The following is a 14,825-nucleotide window of genomic DNA, read 5'->3' on the forward strand; positions in this document are numbered from 1 at the left end:
GTTATGATCTGCTCCTCCAGAGGGGAGGAGTTCGCAATCTGTACAAACGGCTCCTCCAGAGGGGAGGAGCTAGCAGTCTGTACGATCTGCTATGCTGATGAGAGTTAGCAACCTGTTGTGCTCAGCTCCTGAAGTGGGAGGAGTGAGCACTCTAATGTAAATAGGTGAATCCTTGGGCCGATGGCAGATGACAGCACCCCCAGGAGGATATCCTGAGAGGGACCACCGGCTAGGCTTGGGTATGGAGACAGACACAGATAGCTCTTTTATTAGACAGGTTAGTAGAACCACCAGAGGTGGCAGTAGTGAGCTGATATGCCCGGCAGGGTTGAAGTCCTTCAGATACTGGAACTGCAATCCCAGGGTTGCTGAGCTGTAGAGAGACTATAGATAGTGAGTTGACAGGGTATGCTGTATACATAGCCAGTAGTAGATGGCACACTCACATAGATTCTTAAGAAGGCTCAGTAGCTGGAAAGAGTTAGGCCCTCAAGGAGCGAGTACCTGGTTCCAGGGAAAGCTCTGAGAGAGCGGTGGTAACTCACAATTGTCTGTATCTGTAATGGCTTCCAGGTAGTAGAGAATCTTCAGTGTATTCAGAAACATGAGCCCTCGAGGCGAGTACCGGTTCCTATATGCAATCTGAAATAGTAACTCACAAATGTCTGTATCTGCGATAGCTTCTAGATAGTAGAGAATCTTCAGAGTGTTTAGGAACATGGGCCCTCGAGGAGTGAGTACCGGTTCCTATCTGTAATCTGAAATAGTAACTCACAAATGTCTGTATCTGCGATAGCTTCTAGACAGTAGAGAATCTTCAGAGTGTTTAGGAACATGGGCCCTCGAGGAGCGAGTACCAGTTCCTATCTGTAATCTGAAATAATAACTTAATATGTCTGTATCTGCGATCTTCTGAGAGTTCAGGAACATAGGCCCTCGAGGAGCGAGTACTGTTTCCTGTCTGCAATCTGAAATCAAGAAAAGAAAGCGAGGCCCCTGAGGAGTGGGTACCCCTGGTAAGTCCAAGGAGGCAGAGTAGCGTAGAGAGATGCGGGTCCAGATGAATCCCCGCAATCAATCCACCTTACTAACTCCAATCGTAAGCGCAAGTGAAGACATTTTATGTTGGAAGCGGATGACGTCAATACAGGGGGACGCCCCTGAGGTTCACGCCCTTGCTGGTACATACTTCAGAGCGCACGCCCTACGTCATCAGGAACATGGCGGATCCGCAGCGTCGAGCCGGTCCGGGGACGCCAGGGAGAAGCGGCATGGAGACGCCAAGGCAGCAAGCCGTCCATCAGACCCAGAGGGAGTCGCCACAGAGGTAGAGAGGGTGGAGCGAGGGCGAAGATCAGCCACGAGCGCAACAGTAGCAACCAAAATAGCACCGGGATTCAACTGTGCTTGGAAGCAGATACAGAATATGGTGGTATGGGCTAGGAAGGGAGGTGACTGGAGATCAAGTCCTGGGTAGGCCAAGATGTCCTAACTGCTAACAAGCGCTATGAGGCCGATGTAATAAACTGCGCTGACCTCAGCACTGGTTTTTACTCTTGTTTTGTGTGCATTCTTCCACTGTAATTTAACCTTGGTATTTAACAGGGTTTTGGTGCAGGAAAAATCTGCGTTAAAACCAACACCAGGCTTAGTGTGGGGGCATGCAGGTGCCATGATAATGAAGGTATTAGCTATTCCCCAGCAATGCAAGGAGGCGCATTAAAAGGCAGACAGCTTAAGGCGCAATTTCTTAATCCTGGGTTAGAGCAGGAGTAAAACTTAATTTACATTTCTGGTGGTCATGTTATTCTCCTGCTGTGCTCATGTGGTAGAGACTAGAGTAGAATAACACTGGGCAACACAAATGTGAGCTTTTAACACCTCAGACCCAGGAGTTAAACATTTCCAGTGTAAGCTCCCTGGGGCTTGCAGCAGAGATAGGATTTCTTGCTTTTCCTGAACGGTATGCAGTTTCATAACCCCAAATTGTGTACTCTTCAGCTTAGGTACCCACTCCAGAAAGCTTTGATTTTTCTTGCCATTTCTTGACAAAATTGACTTGCATGCAAGATTGGTGTTGTGCATCCTGACTTTGGGCACATTCTCGCATCCATGGCTGGGGAGGAGCCGGCTGTCGGGCACCAACGACATAGGAGAATGTGGGAGGGAGGTTCTGGAAGCCAAATTTAGGATTTTAGTTAGAAAACTGAAATCCAGAACCTCCAGGGTGGCATTCTCTGCAATGCTCCTTGATCCACGCGCAAGTCCCCAGAGGCAGGCAGAGCTCCAGAGTTTCAATGCGTGGATGAGACGATGGTGCAAGGAAGAGGGATTCAGTTTTGTAAGGAACTGGGAAAACTTTTGAGGAAGGGGGAGACTTTTACGAAAGGACGGGCTCCACCTTAACCAGAGTGGAACCAGGCTGCTGGCGCTAACTTTCAAAAAGGAGATAGAGCAGCTGTTAAAGTAGAACAAGGGGGAAAGCCAACAGTCACTCAGTAGTGCATGGTTCGGAGCAATGTATTCTTGAAGGATACTAATGAAACAGGAGAGTTAGGGCATCCCAACAGAGAGGTTCCATTAAAAGCAAACATAGTCCATGTGCCTATATGTAAAAAATCTCCGAAGCTAATGATTTCCGAATTATCCCTAACAACTGAAAAGCAGGTTGTTAATGCAAACAAAAACCACACTTATTTTGGAACACGGCTAAAGCCGTATTGAGGGGTGACATCATATCATATGTTGCTCACTGGCGGAAGTCCAAGGACAAACGTCTCTTACTCCTCAGTGCTCAGTTGCAAAAAGCAAAGAGGGAATTGGTTGCCCACCCATCAGCGCACACACGTTCAGTATACATTTCCTTGCAAACAGAAATTAATTCCCTGCTGCATCAGAGGGCAGCAAAGAGTATTCTTTATTATCGATATAGGTTATTCCAGTTTGGTAATAAGTCAGGGAAAATGCTTGCGAACCTTGTCCGTTCGGTTGGGGGAGCAAGACATGTCGCAGCAGTACGTACGGCAACCGGCCGGATAGTTAACAACACCCCCGATATTCTAGCTTCCTTCCAGAAATTCTATACTGAGCTTTATAGCTCCGGGGGATGGTCTCAGGATAAGTGGGATGAGTTTTCTGCTCGGGTTAAGATTCCCCTCGATCACGGTGGCGCAACAACGGTGGCTAAACGAACAGATTCAGGCGGAGGAAATGCGTAGAGTCATTCAGCAGGCGAAATCATTGAAGGCGCCTGGCCCCGATGGATACAGTTCTGAATTTTATCAGTGTTTAGTTGACCCCATGGTGGACTTCCTTCCCAGGGTATTTACTAAGCTAATTCAGAGGGGTTCATTTCCTCCTTTTGGAAATACCGCACATGTGACCTTAATCCCAAAACCAGGGAAGGACCCACTGGAGCCGGTGGCATATAGACCCATTTCCCTGCTGAACGTAGATCATAAATATCTGGCAAAAATTTTGGCAGATCGCTTGGGCACGATATTACCCATGTTAATCCAACCAGGCCAGGTGGGGTTTGTCAAGGGACGCTATGCCATTACGAACATCAGGAAGGTGGCGGTGGCGATGGCCCTGTGTAAAACGGACAGAGATCCCCTTTTTGGTGGTCAGTCTAGATGCCGAAAAGGCATTTGACAGGGTCGAATGGGGCCTGTTTCAATTACTTACTGAAATGGGGTTTCAAGGTTTTTTTCTTCAGGCGATCCAATTACTTTATTCAGCTCCTCAGGCCAGATTATTGATAAATGGGATGCTATCCCCTCCCATTTCAGTGAAGCGCGGTACCCGCCAAGGATGCCCTTTGTCCCCTCTGCTATTTTTGCTCACTATTGAACCACTGCTCTTGGCATTGCAGGCGACCCCTAATATTCGAGGAGTGCAGTTCTATTCCTATTCGAGCCGGGAGATATTTAAATATGCCGCCTTTGCAGACGACATCTTGGTTTTTCTCACATCGCCTGATCGATCCCTTCCGGCTCTATTGGGACTATTTCATGCCTTTGGTGAGTTCTCGGGTCTGAACATTAATTGGGATAAATCGGAAGCCTTAGGCTTCCCGTCTACTTTGAGAGAGGGATGGATGGGAACATTTCCCTTACATTGGGCGGGCGCTGCGTTCAAATATTTGGGGATTTTGCTTTCCATAGACCTGAATTCTGTCTATTCTCTTAACATCACCCGTTTGCTACAGGTCACGAGGGATAGACTAGATCACTGGAGAGAGCTCCCTTTGTCTCTGGGCGGGCGTATCAATCTATATAAGCTAATTATTTTGCCGAAATGGCTATATATATTGCAAAACTTTCCCTTTTGTATTAAACGGCAGGATTTGGGGACCCTTGATGCATTGTTACGTAAGTTTATATGGAAGGGGAAAAAAGCACGCATCCCCTTGCACTGGTTACAACTGAAATGGGGAAGGGGTGGGATGGGAGTCCCGGATATGCAACTCTACGCGGTAGCTGCAAACCTGCGATTGGTTCGGGACTGGGTCTCTGGGGACTCTAATTATATGGTGAGGCTGGCGGAACAGACCTTGGTGGCGCCCTTGGATGTACTCTTTATACTCATGTGTCCCAATAGGGATCTAGCTGAGAAGGTTCGCCGGGATCCGCTAATTGCCCCTCTCCACCATGCATGGCGCTACCTGACATGGAAGCTGGGGATTCCGACGTGTAACGCGTTTTTACTGCCTATTATAGGGAACCCTCACTTTACACCGGGTTCTCAGTCATGGGTGTTCCGCGATTGGCAGACAACTGGCATTACCATGCTGGGTCATGTGACAGATGCTTCTGGGGTCCCCTTTTCCTTTGCGGAGATTCAGGGTGAAAATGGACTGCCAGGCACCCGTATGTTTGGCTATATGCAAATTCGGCATTATTTTAATTCGATCCCAGCCACTAATAGGGTTCCTGCCCATCTTCAGACCCTGGAGCGTTTCTTTCGGCTGAGTAATCCACGTGGGCCCTCCCTATCAGAGTACTATCATGGCCTCAGTAGGGATACATCTAGTGAGGTTTATCAATGCTTGGTGGAGCGGTGGAGTAGAGATGGAGGGTTCCAGGTACCTTTGGGAGTCATCAAGACTAGTATGAAAGCATTGCTGGGGACCACTTCTAATATGTATTATAGGGAGATGCAACTGAAATTGCTTTACCGGGCCTATGTAACTCCGCAGATTGCATTTCATGCGAGGTTGGTTCAGGCCGCCTCCTGTCCCAGGTGTTCTTGGCCCCACGGGAATATTTTACATGCCTTTTGGGAATGTCCTGGAATTAAAATATATTGGGGGAAAATTGTGAAATATCTGCGGGAGTTGGATCTGTCCTTATCTCCATACATGATATTATTTGACTGCATCCCCAGACCATTGGTTAGAGGGGTGGGTCCCCGATGGTTTCTACGAAAGGCCTTTGCAGTTGGGAAGAAAGTTATCTTACTTAATTGGAAGGAGGCCACGCGCCCCTCATTTTGGCTGTGGCGCAACCATCTTCACCACATGATGCAGATGGACAAAATGGCCGCTCAATCAAGCCCTCAGCATTGGCGACGATTTCTCCAGGTGTGGAATGGATACGTACAAGCCTTACCGCATCGGGCTCGAAGCTTGATTCTTAATTGCTGATCTGCTTTGGACATGCTTGCTCACCTACTTGTGAAGTCACCAGAAATGGACCATCTTGAATAGACAATTAGTTGGGGTCTGGTCTGGGGGGAGGGGGGGGAAGAGGAAGGTATCTCAGATGTGTTGCAGTTGTTAAAATATGTTTCTAATGGTATTGGGGATATAGAAGAAACCATATGTCGCTAATACCGTGTGTTATGTACCACATTTTCTTAATAAAAATTGTTTCACACAAAACCACACTTTGAAATGTCTGTATGCCAATGCCAGAAGTCTAAGAAGTAAGATGGGAGAATTAGAGTGTATAGCAGCAAATGATGAGATTGACATAATTGGCATCATAGAGACTTGGTGGAAGGAGGATAACCAATGGGACAGTGCTATATCAGGGTACAAATTATATCGCAATGATAGAGAGGATCAACTTGGTGGGGGTGTGATACTTTATGTCCGGGAGGTTATAGAGTCCAACAGGGTAAAGATCATACAAGAGACTGAATGCTCAGTAGAATCTATATGGGTAGAAATCCCATGTGTGTTGGGTAAGAGTATAGTGATAGGAGTATACTGCCGTCCACCTAGACAAAATGGTCAGACAGAGGATGAAATGCTAAGAGAAATCAGGGAAGCAAACCAATTTGGCAGTGCAGTAATAATGGGAGATTTTAATTACCGCTAAATCAAAGAGTGAGTGGTAAACCACACAATAAATAGTCACCAAAAATTAGTGGAAACCAAAAAATAATTTTTAGTATAGCCTAGAAGGTGTCAGCAAGCCAGGCGTTGTGAAACTTAAAAAGACGCCTGGCTTGCTGACACCTTCTAGGCTATACTAAAAATTATTTTTTGGTTTCCACTAATTTTTGGAGATTTCAATTACCCCAATATTGACTGGGTAAATGTTACATCAGGACATGCTAGAGACAAAGTTCCTGGATAGAATAAATGACTGCTTCATGGAGCAATTGGTTCAGGAACCAACGAGAGAGGGAACTATTTTAGATTTAATTCTTAGTGGAACGCAGGATTTGGTGAGAGAGGTAAGGGTGATCAAATCTGAACTAATGACTGAAAGGGGGATAATATACAAATCTACAGCTCTAACACTAAATTTTCAAAAGGGAAACTATGATAAAATGAGGAAAATAGTTAGAAAAAAAACTGAAAGATGCAACTGCAAGGTTAAAAGTGTACAACAGGCGTGGACATTGTTTAAACATACAATCTTAGAAGCCCAGTCCAGATGTAGTCCATGCATTAAGGTAGAAGGAAAGCAAAACGATTACCGGCAAGGTTAAAAGGGGAGGTGAAAGAAGCTTTTAGCCAAAACATATCCTTCAAAAATTGGAAGAAAGATCCATCTGAAGAAAATAGGAAAAAGCATAAGCATAAGTGTAAAACATTGATAAGGCAGGCTAAGAGAGAATTTGAAATGAAGTTGGCTGTAGAGGTGAAAACTCATAATAAAAACTTTTAAAAATATATCCTAAGCAAGAAACCTGTGAGGGAGTTGGTTGGACTGTTAGATGACAGAGGGGTTAAGGGGGTTAAAGCCATAGCAAAAAGACTAAATTAATTCTTTGCTTCTGTGTTTACTAATGAGGATGTTGGAGGGATAATGGTTCCGGAGATGGTTTTCAAGGGTGATGATTCAGATGAACTAAACCAAATCACTGTGAACCGGGAAGATGTAGTAGGCCAGATTGACAAAAGAAAGAGTAGGAAAATCACCTGGATCAGATGGTATGCATCCCAGGGCTCTGAAGGAACTAAAAAATGAAATTTCAGATCTATTAGTTAAAATTTGTAACCTATCATTAGACTGGAAGGTAGCCAATGTAAATATTCAGAAAGGGCTCCAGGGGCGATCCAGGAAACTATAGACCAGCAAGTCTGACTTCAGTGCCGGGAAAAATAGTGTAAACTATTCTAAAGATCAGAATTGAAGAGCATATAGAAAGACATGTTTAATGGAACACAGTCAGCATGGATTTACCCAAGGCAAGTTTTGTCTCACAAATCTGTTTCATTTTTTGAAGGGGTTAATAGATATGTGGATAAAGGTGAGCCAGTAGATGAAGTGTATTTGGATTTTCAGAATGCATTTGACAAAGTCCCTCATGAGAGGCTTCTAAGGAAACTAAAAAGTCATGGAATAGGAGGCGGTGTCCTTTCGTGGATTACAAACTGATTAAAAGACAGGACACAGACAGTAGGATTAAACGGTCAGTTTTCTTAGTGGATAAGGGTAAATAATGGAGTGCCTCAGGGATCTGTACTTGAACCAGTGTTTTTCAATCTACCTTATAAATGGCCTGTGACCGACGGCCCGCAAATGCGCAGTAGAGCTGCGCTCTACTGCGCATGTGCGGGCAAGGATGTCGATCAGAAAAAAAAAATGGCGGTGGGGCCGCAGGAGCGAGAGGAGAAGCAGCGGCGCCGCTGCTTCTCCTCCCCAGATCTGCCGGCAGATCTCGGGGGGGGGGGGGGGTGTGTCACTCCCGCGCCCCCCCCCCCGAGATCTGCCGGCAGATCTCGGGGGGGGGGGTGTCACTCCCGCGCCCCCCCCACCGAGATCTGCCGGCAGATCTCGGGGGGGGGTGTCACTCCCGCGCCCCCCCCCCCCCCGAGATCTGCCGGCAGGAGCGGGAGGAGAAGTAGCGGCACCGCGCGCGCGCGGTGCCGCTACTTCTCCTCCCCAGATCTGCCGGCAGATCTCGGGGGGGGGGGGGGGCGCGCGCGGCGGGAGTGACCCCCCCCCGAGATCTGCCGGCAGGAGCGGGAGGAGTTAATGGAGCCGGGTGAGGGTTGCGGGAAGTCGCGCTTACGGCGCCGGGAGGAAATGGAGGTGGGTGAAGGGAGGGAGGGAGGGAGAGGGGGACTGAGTGAGTGGGAGGGAGGGAGAGGGGGGACTGAGTGGGAGGGAGTGAGGGAGAGGGGGGACTGAGTGAGAGGAGAGGGAGGGTGGAGAGGAGTGAGGGGAGAGAGAATGAGGGGGAGGTGAGAGACAGAGGGATGTAGCCCGTTTTAACGGGCTTTACGGCTTGTATATTTATAAATAGTCTGGAAAGGAATATGACGACTGAGGTAATCAAATTTGCAGATACAAAATTATTCAGGGAGTTAAATCACAAGCGGATTGTGATACATTGCAGGAGGACCTTGCAAGACTGGAAGATTGGGCATCCAAATGGAAGATGAAATTTAAATGTCGTTGTTTTTGGATCATTAAAACCTTTCAAGTATCTGAAAGTCTGTATCATATCACCTCTGCTCCTCCTTTCCTCCAGGGTGTACATATTTAGATTCTTCAATCTCTCCTCGTACGTCATCCGATGAAGATCCTCCACCTTCCTGGTCGCCCTTCTCTGTACCGCTTCCATCTTGTCTTTGTCTTTTTGTAGATACGGTCTCCAGAACTGAACACAGTACTCCAGGTGAGGCCTCACCAAGGACCTGTACAAGGGAATAATCACTTCCCTTTTCTTACTCTATATTCCTCTCTCTATGCAGCCCAGCATTCTTCTGGCTTTTGCTATCGCCTTGTCGCATTGTTTCGCTGTCTTCACATCATTAGACACTATCACCTCAAGGTCCCTCTCCTGCTCCGTGCACATCAGCCTTTCCCCCCCCCATCGAATACAGTTCATTCGGATTTCCACTCCCCATATGCATGACTTTGCACTTCTTGGCATTGAATCTCAGCTGCCATATCTTCGACCACTCTTCCAGCTTCCTTAAATCCCGTCTCATTCTCTCCACTCCTTCCGGCGTGTCCACTCTGTTGCAGATCTTAGTGTCATCCGCAAAAAGACAAACCTTACCTTCTATCCCGTCCGCTATGTCGCTCACAAAGATATTGAACAGGACCGGTCCCAACACCGATCCTTGCGGTACACCACTTAAAACCGCTCTCTCTTCAGAGAAGGTTCCATTTACCATCACACATTGTCTTCTGTCCGTCAACCAATTTGCAATCCAGGTCACCACCTCGGCACTCACTCCCAAGCTTCTCGTTTTATTCACCAGTCTCCTGTGCGGAACCGTATCAAAAGCTTTGCTGAAATCCAAGTATATGATATCGAGCGCTCTTCCTCGAACCAATTCCTTGGTTACCCAGTCAAAAAAGTCAATCAGATTTGTCTGACAGGATCTTCCCCTGGTGAATCCATGCTGCCTCTGGTCCATCAATTCTCCAGACTGTAGATAGTTCACTATTCTCTCTTTCAGCAGTGACTCCATTACTTTTCCCACCACCGAAGTGAGGCTAAGCGGTCTGTATTAATTAATTAATTAAGTTAACTTAGAAAATAGCCACTGCTATTACTAGCAACAGTAACATGGAATAGACTGGTTTTGGATACTTGCCAGGTTCTTATGGCCTGGATTGGCCATTGTTGGAAACAGGATGTTGGGCTTGATGGACCCTTGGCCTGACCCAGTATGGCATGTTCTTATGTTCTTAAGTTCATTTTGGCAAGGCATGGCAAGTACCGTGTTTCCCCGAATATAAGACAGCGTCTTACTTTCTTTTTACCCCCAAAAGTCCCACTTTGTCTTACTTTCAGGGTATGTCTTATATTGGAAAAAAAAACCTGAGTGTTCAAAAAAAAATTATTTTTAAATACCTGTCGGAGGGCCGCGTGGGTCCAGGCGGCTGGTGCCGGGAGCCGGGTGGTCGCGTGTTAAATCTAGGCCGCGGGCGGGTGGGCGCTTGTTCCAGGCGGCGGCGGCGGGGGGGGGGGGGGGGGAGGGGGCGGGTGGACGCGCGTTAGTTCGAGACGGCGGGCGGGCGGTGGGTGGTCGCGTGTTAAATCTAGGCCGGGTCGCACAGGCGCGCATTCATTCACTGCCGGTGGGGGCTGCCTCGGCAGCCCCCACCGGCAGTGAATGAATGCGCGCACAGGCCCACAGCGCCTGTGCGACCCCTGCGATTCGGCGCTGGGGGCTGCCGGTGGGGGCTGCCGGTGGGGGCTGCGGCAGTGAATGAATTCATTCATCCAGGCGGAGGAGCCGGCTGCTTTCGCCTGCCGCTGCCGGCTGCTTTCGGCGCTCAAGGCAGTCACATGCTGTGACGTCACGCATTCACGCATTCATTCACTGCCGGTGGGGGCTGCCGAGGCAGCCCCCACCGGCAGTGAATGAATGTGCGCCTGTGCGACCCGGCCTAGATTTAACACGCGACCACCCGCCGCCCGCCGGCCGTCTCGAACTAACGCGCGTCCACCCGCCCCCCCCCCCCCCCCGCCGCCGCCGCCTGGAACAAGCGCCCACCCGCCCGCGGCCTAGATTTAACACGCGACCACCCGGCTCCCGCCGCCAGCCGCCTGGACCCACGCGGCCCTCCGACAGGTATTTAAAAATAATTTTTTTTTGAAATGACAGGTACGTCTTACTTTCGGGGGATGTGTTACATTAGCCGACCCCCCTAAAATTCCCACTACGTCTTACTATCAGGGGTGTCTTACTATCGGGGAAACACGGTAGTTCTGAAGCATAAGCTCTCTGGTGTAGCCACCTACAGCTGAACATTACGCACTGGCACTATGGCACAATCTTGTATGCAAGACCTTTTTGGCAAGGCATACCAAGTGAAATCAAAGGGTAACCTGCATGGCGCAGCAGTTACTATCCTAAACAAAAAAAAAAAGTCTTATTGGGCAGACTAGATGGACCATTTGATTTTTTTCAGTTGTCATTTACCATGTTACTATGTAACTATGAGCAGTTCACATTCTGGTGCCCAAGTCGGGATGCACAGCACTAAAGTGTGTACCGTTTGGCTGTTTGCTCAAATGGTCTTGCTTGAGAAATTCTGACCAAGTCGGGATGCCCATGTCCAATCTTGCATGGAAGGCCATTTCAGCCACAGGCTTTCCAACTTCCAGAACCTGATTCCCCCTACTCCTGTTTACAGAGCGATTTTCAGTATTAGTGCAGATTTTCAGGTTAACTCACATTTTTAGTGCATTTTTCCCATTTAGTGTGTTTTTAAAATTTCACTCCTGTTCTATTTGCATCGCATTAGCTCACTGCGTCCCATGGCTACCGTGGCTTTCTTGCAAGTGAGTAAAATAAAACCCGACAGCAGGTGGAGGTTTTCTGTAACCCCATGAGTGGCCTGCAGGTATCCTTCACCTCAGGGACTTCTGAGTGTGTCAGAACAGCAGGCCCAGCACTATGACCATGTGCAGGAGGGCTGGCCTGAGGACAGAGCCGCTCTCTCCACGTTCCTGCACCTCTGGGGACGAGGGGTTCCTTTTTTCTGACTCCTCTGAGTAAAGGGCCTGTGGACTAAGCATTTTCCCTATAAGCACAAAACAAAAAAATCCCTTAGTGCGGCTGACCCTGAGTATAACTGGACTGTGGAAACAATGACCTCCCCCGTGCTCATGATTAGTCCAATTGAAAAGGAAGCTTGGGAGATGATGTGGCCTGCACAGGAAACAGAGAAAAACAAAGCTGTTTATCTGCTTCTTGAAACAAGAATTCCTCCATAATCTGTCCACACCAGGATGCACTTGGGTTTTTTTTTTTTTTTTTTTTACCAGCACTGGAAAGAAAAGTTCACTGAAATCAGGAAGGAAGAATGTATTCTTGTTCCTGAAGGCAGCGAGAATGACTTCTTTCTAAAGCTGCCTGCGGCTCCCACACATGCCCAAGGTTACGGTTTATAAATACAGTGCTGAGCGGTTCTGAACCTTCACAGCAGAAACCTTGCAGGCAACTCTCCGTCCGGTCAGGTGTGAGGGGTCAGGGCCCTGTACGGAAGCTCCCTGCACGCCTCAGACGCTGCAGAGAGTGGTGCCAGTGGGGCAGCAGCAAGGCATTGCCCCCAGAATAACCCTACATAGCCCAGGAGAGAACCGCAGTAGCACAGCGCTGCTCATGGGCTCCAGGTGCGTCTCCCGAGGCAAGCCCAAGTTCCTCCTGGGTGACCCTCCTGGCCGGTCCTCCCAGATCCATTTGGGTACCAGCAATCACCCAGATGATTCACCATGAGCACAAATTCACGGCTCACGACCTGAAACGGTATGCAGGGAAAACCTCTTCATTGAGGTGACAGGAATCTCTCGCCCTCACAATGAATGCATTCCATGAAATATTACCTAGCAGCTTTCAGCAATAGCTACTGAGCAGGACCCTGAGAGGCAAAACACTGCCCAGCAGGGAGGCCAAGTGCTGACTCAGCAGAGAAGCTCAACTGCTGGTCCCTAGACTGCTCCCTGCACACCAGGGTGGAGGCTACAGACTGCTGCTGCCCCTCCTCTACCTGTTGTTTGTGTCTGTGAAGAAAACTTGCACTGCTGCCCCTCCTGTGATGGGGACGAGCATGTGGGAGGGGGACAAGCTTCTACTGTTGCTGCCTGTGTTGTCATGTGAGTGGTGGGGCAGTGCATGTATATTTATGTGCCTGCGTGTGGTGAAGCATGCACTCCTGTTGCCTGTGTTGTCACTTGTGTGGTGGGGCAGTGCATATATGTTCGTGCGTCTGCGTGTGGTGAAGCATCCACTCCTCCTGCCTGTGATGGTGGGGCAGTGCATGTATATTTGTGTGTCTGCGTGTGGTGAAGCATGCACTTCTGTTGCCTGTGTTGTCACTTGTGTGGTGGGGCAGTGCATATATGTTCGTGTGTCTGCGTGTGGTGAAGCATCCACTCCTCCTGCCTGTGATGGTGGGGCAGTGCATGTATATTCATGTGTCTGCGTGTGGTGAAGCATGCACTCCTGTTGCTTGTGTTGTCACTTGTGTGATGAGGCAGTGCATGTATATTCGTGTGCCTGCGTGTGGTGAAGCATGCACTCCTCCTGCCTGTGATGGTGGGGCAGTGCATGTATATTCGTGTGTCTGCGTGTGGTGAAGCATGCACTCCTGTTGCTTGTGTTGTCACTTGTGTGATGAGGCAGTGCATGTATATTCGTGTGCCTGCGTGTGGTGAAGCATGCACTCCTCCTGCCTGTGATGGTGGGGCAGTGCATGTATATTCGTATGTCTCCCGTGGTGAAGCATGCACTCCTGTTGCCTGTGTTGGTGGGGCAGTGCATGTATATTTGTAGTGCTGCTGCTGCTGCCTGTGCAGGGACAGCTGCTCCCCCCCTTCATCCGGTAGCCCGATTCCAGCTTACCTGCCGCGGGACTCCTGCAAGCCTGGGTGCAGCAGACGGCTGAGCGGGCGCTGCTTACAAGTTCCCGGGAGGACTGCGCCTGGCGAGTGTAGGCTGAAGTCGCGTGCGGGGATCCGGAGAGAGTAAAATAACGCGAGGGACTCCGCGCCCCCCACCCCCGCCCATTCAAAGCAAGCGGAGCAGAAGCGAAGGCGCCGAGGCTGCTCCCCCCGCACCCGGGAAGTGAAAGAATAGCGGAGGGGGGCCCCTCCCGCGCCCGTGTGGCTCGCACTCCCGGAGGGCGGGGGCTAGCAGCGGCTTTAACCCTTTCGTTACAGAGCCCACAGGCGCCCGGGCCTCCTCCGCCCTCCCTAGAGAGAGCCACAGGCCGGATGGGAAGCAGCGGCGGCGCACCGGGTTCCAATCCCAGCTCTGCCACGGCGATAAGTGAGAGGGGAGTTAACTCCGCCCCCTTCCAGGGAGCACTCGGAGCCCTAAGCACCGCTACCCGAGAGGAGTCTCGCAGATGTAAAGCCGCGCCGAGTTTGGGGTGCAAAGCCCATCCCTGTGGGGGCCCTGCTTAGGAAGGGAACACGAGGGTCCCAGAATTGAGGGGGAATGAGCGGAGGGGGAAGAGGCTGAGCCGGACTGCGGGAAGCCAGGGAAGGCGCCCCGACCGGCAGGAGGCGCTCTCCTACCCACAGCAGCAGCAGCAGCACCGCAGCCCTGAACTTCTGGGCTCCAATCCTGGCTACGCCCAGAACAGCACAGGCAGCGTGAGCTGCTGCTGCTGCCCACGCTGTGCCTGTTCTGTGGTGGAGCAATGGGTGTGAGTGGGAGAGAGGGAGAAGCTTATACTGCTGCTGCCCATGCTGTGCCTGTTCTGTGGTGGAGCAATGGGTGTGTGAGTGGGAGAGAGGGAGAAGCTTAACTGTGCCTGTTCTGTGGTGGAATAATTGGTGTGAGTGGGAGAGAGCGAGAAGCTTAACTGTGCCTGTTCTGTGGTGGAATAATGGGTGTGAGAGGGAGAAGCTTATACTGCTGCTGCCCATGCTGTGCCTGTTCTGTGGTG

The 14,825-nt window shown here is 49.8% G+C and overlaps 1 protein-coding gene across 1 annotated transcript in view; it reads right to left on the reverse strand.

Annotated features, from left to right (window-relative positions):
* The window catches only part of LOC115081984 (stonin-2-like), a 42,743-nt gene extending 28,765 nt beyond the window's left edge, over positions 1-13,978 (reverse strand). Inside the window, exon 1 of the mRNA XM_029586225.1 lies at positions 13,775-13,978. The gene's annotated coding sequence lies outside the window, so the exon portion shown is untranslated. The remainder of the gene's footprint in view (positions 1-13,774) is intronic.
* Between the last annotated feature and the right edge of the window lie 847 nt (positions 13,979-14,825).

This window comes from Rhinatrema bivittatum, unplaced genomic scaffold, assembly GCF_901001135.1.
Source record: "Rhinatrema bivittatum unplaced genomic scaffold, aRhiBiv1.1, whole genome shotgun sequence".
Taxonomy (NCBI): Eukaryota; Metazoa; Chordata; class Amphibia; order Gymnophiona; family Rhinatrematidae; genus Rhinatrema; species Rhinatrema bivittatum.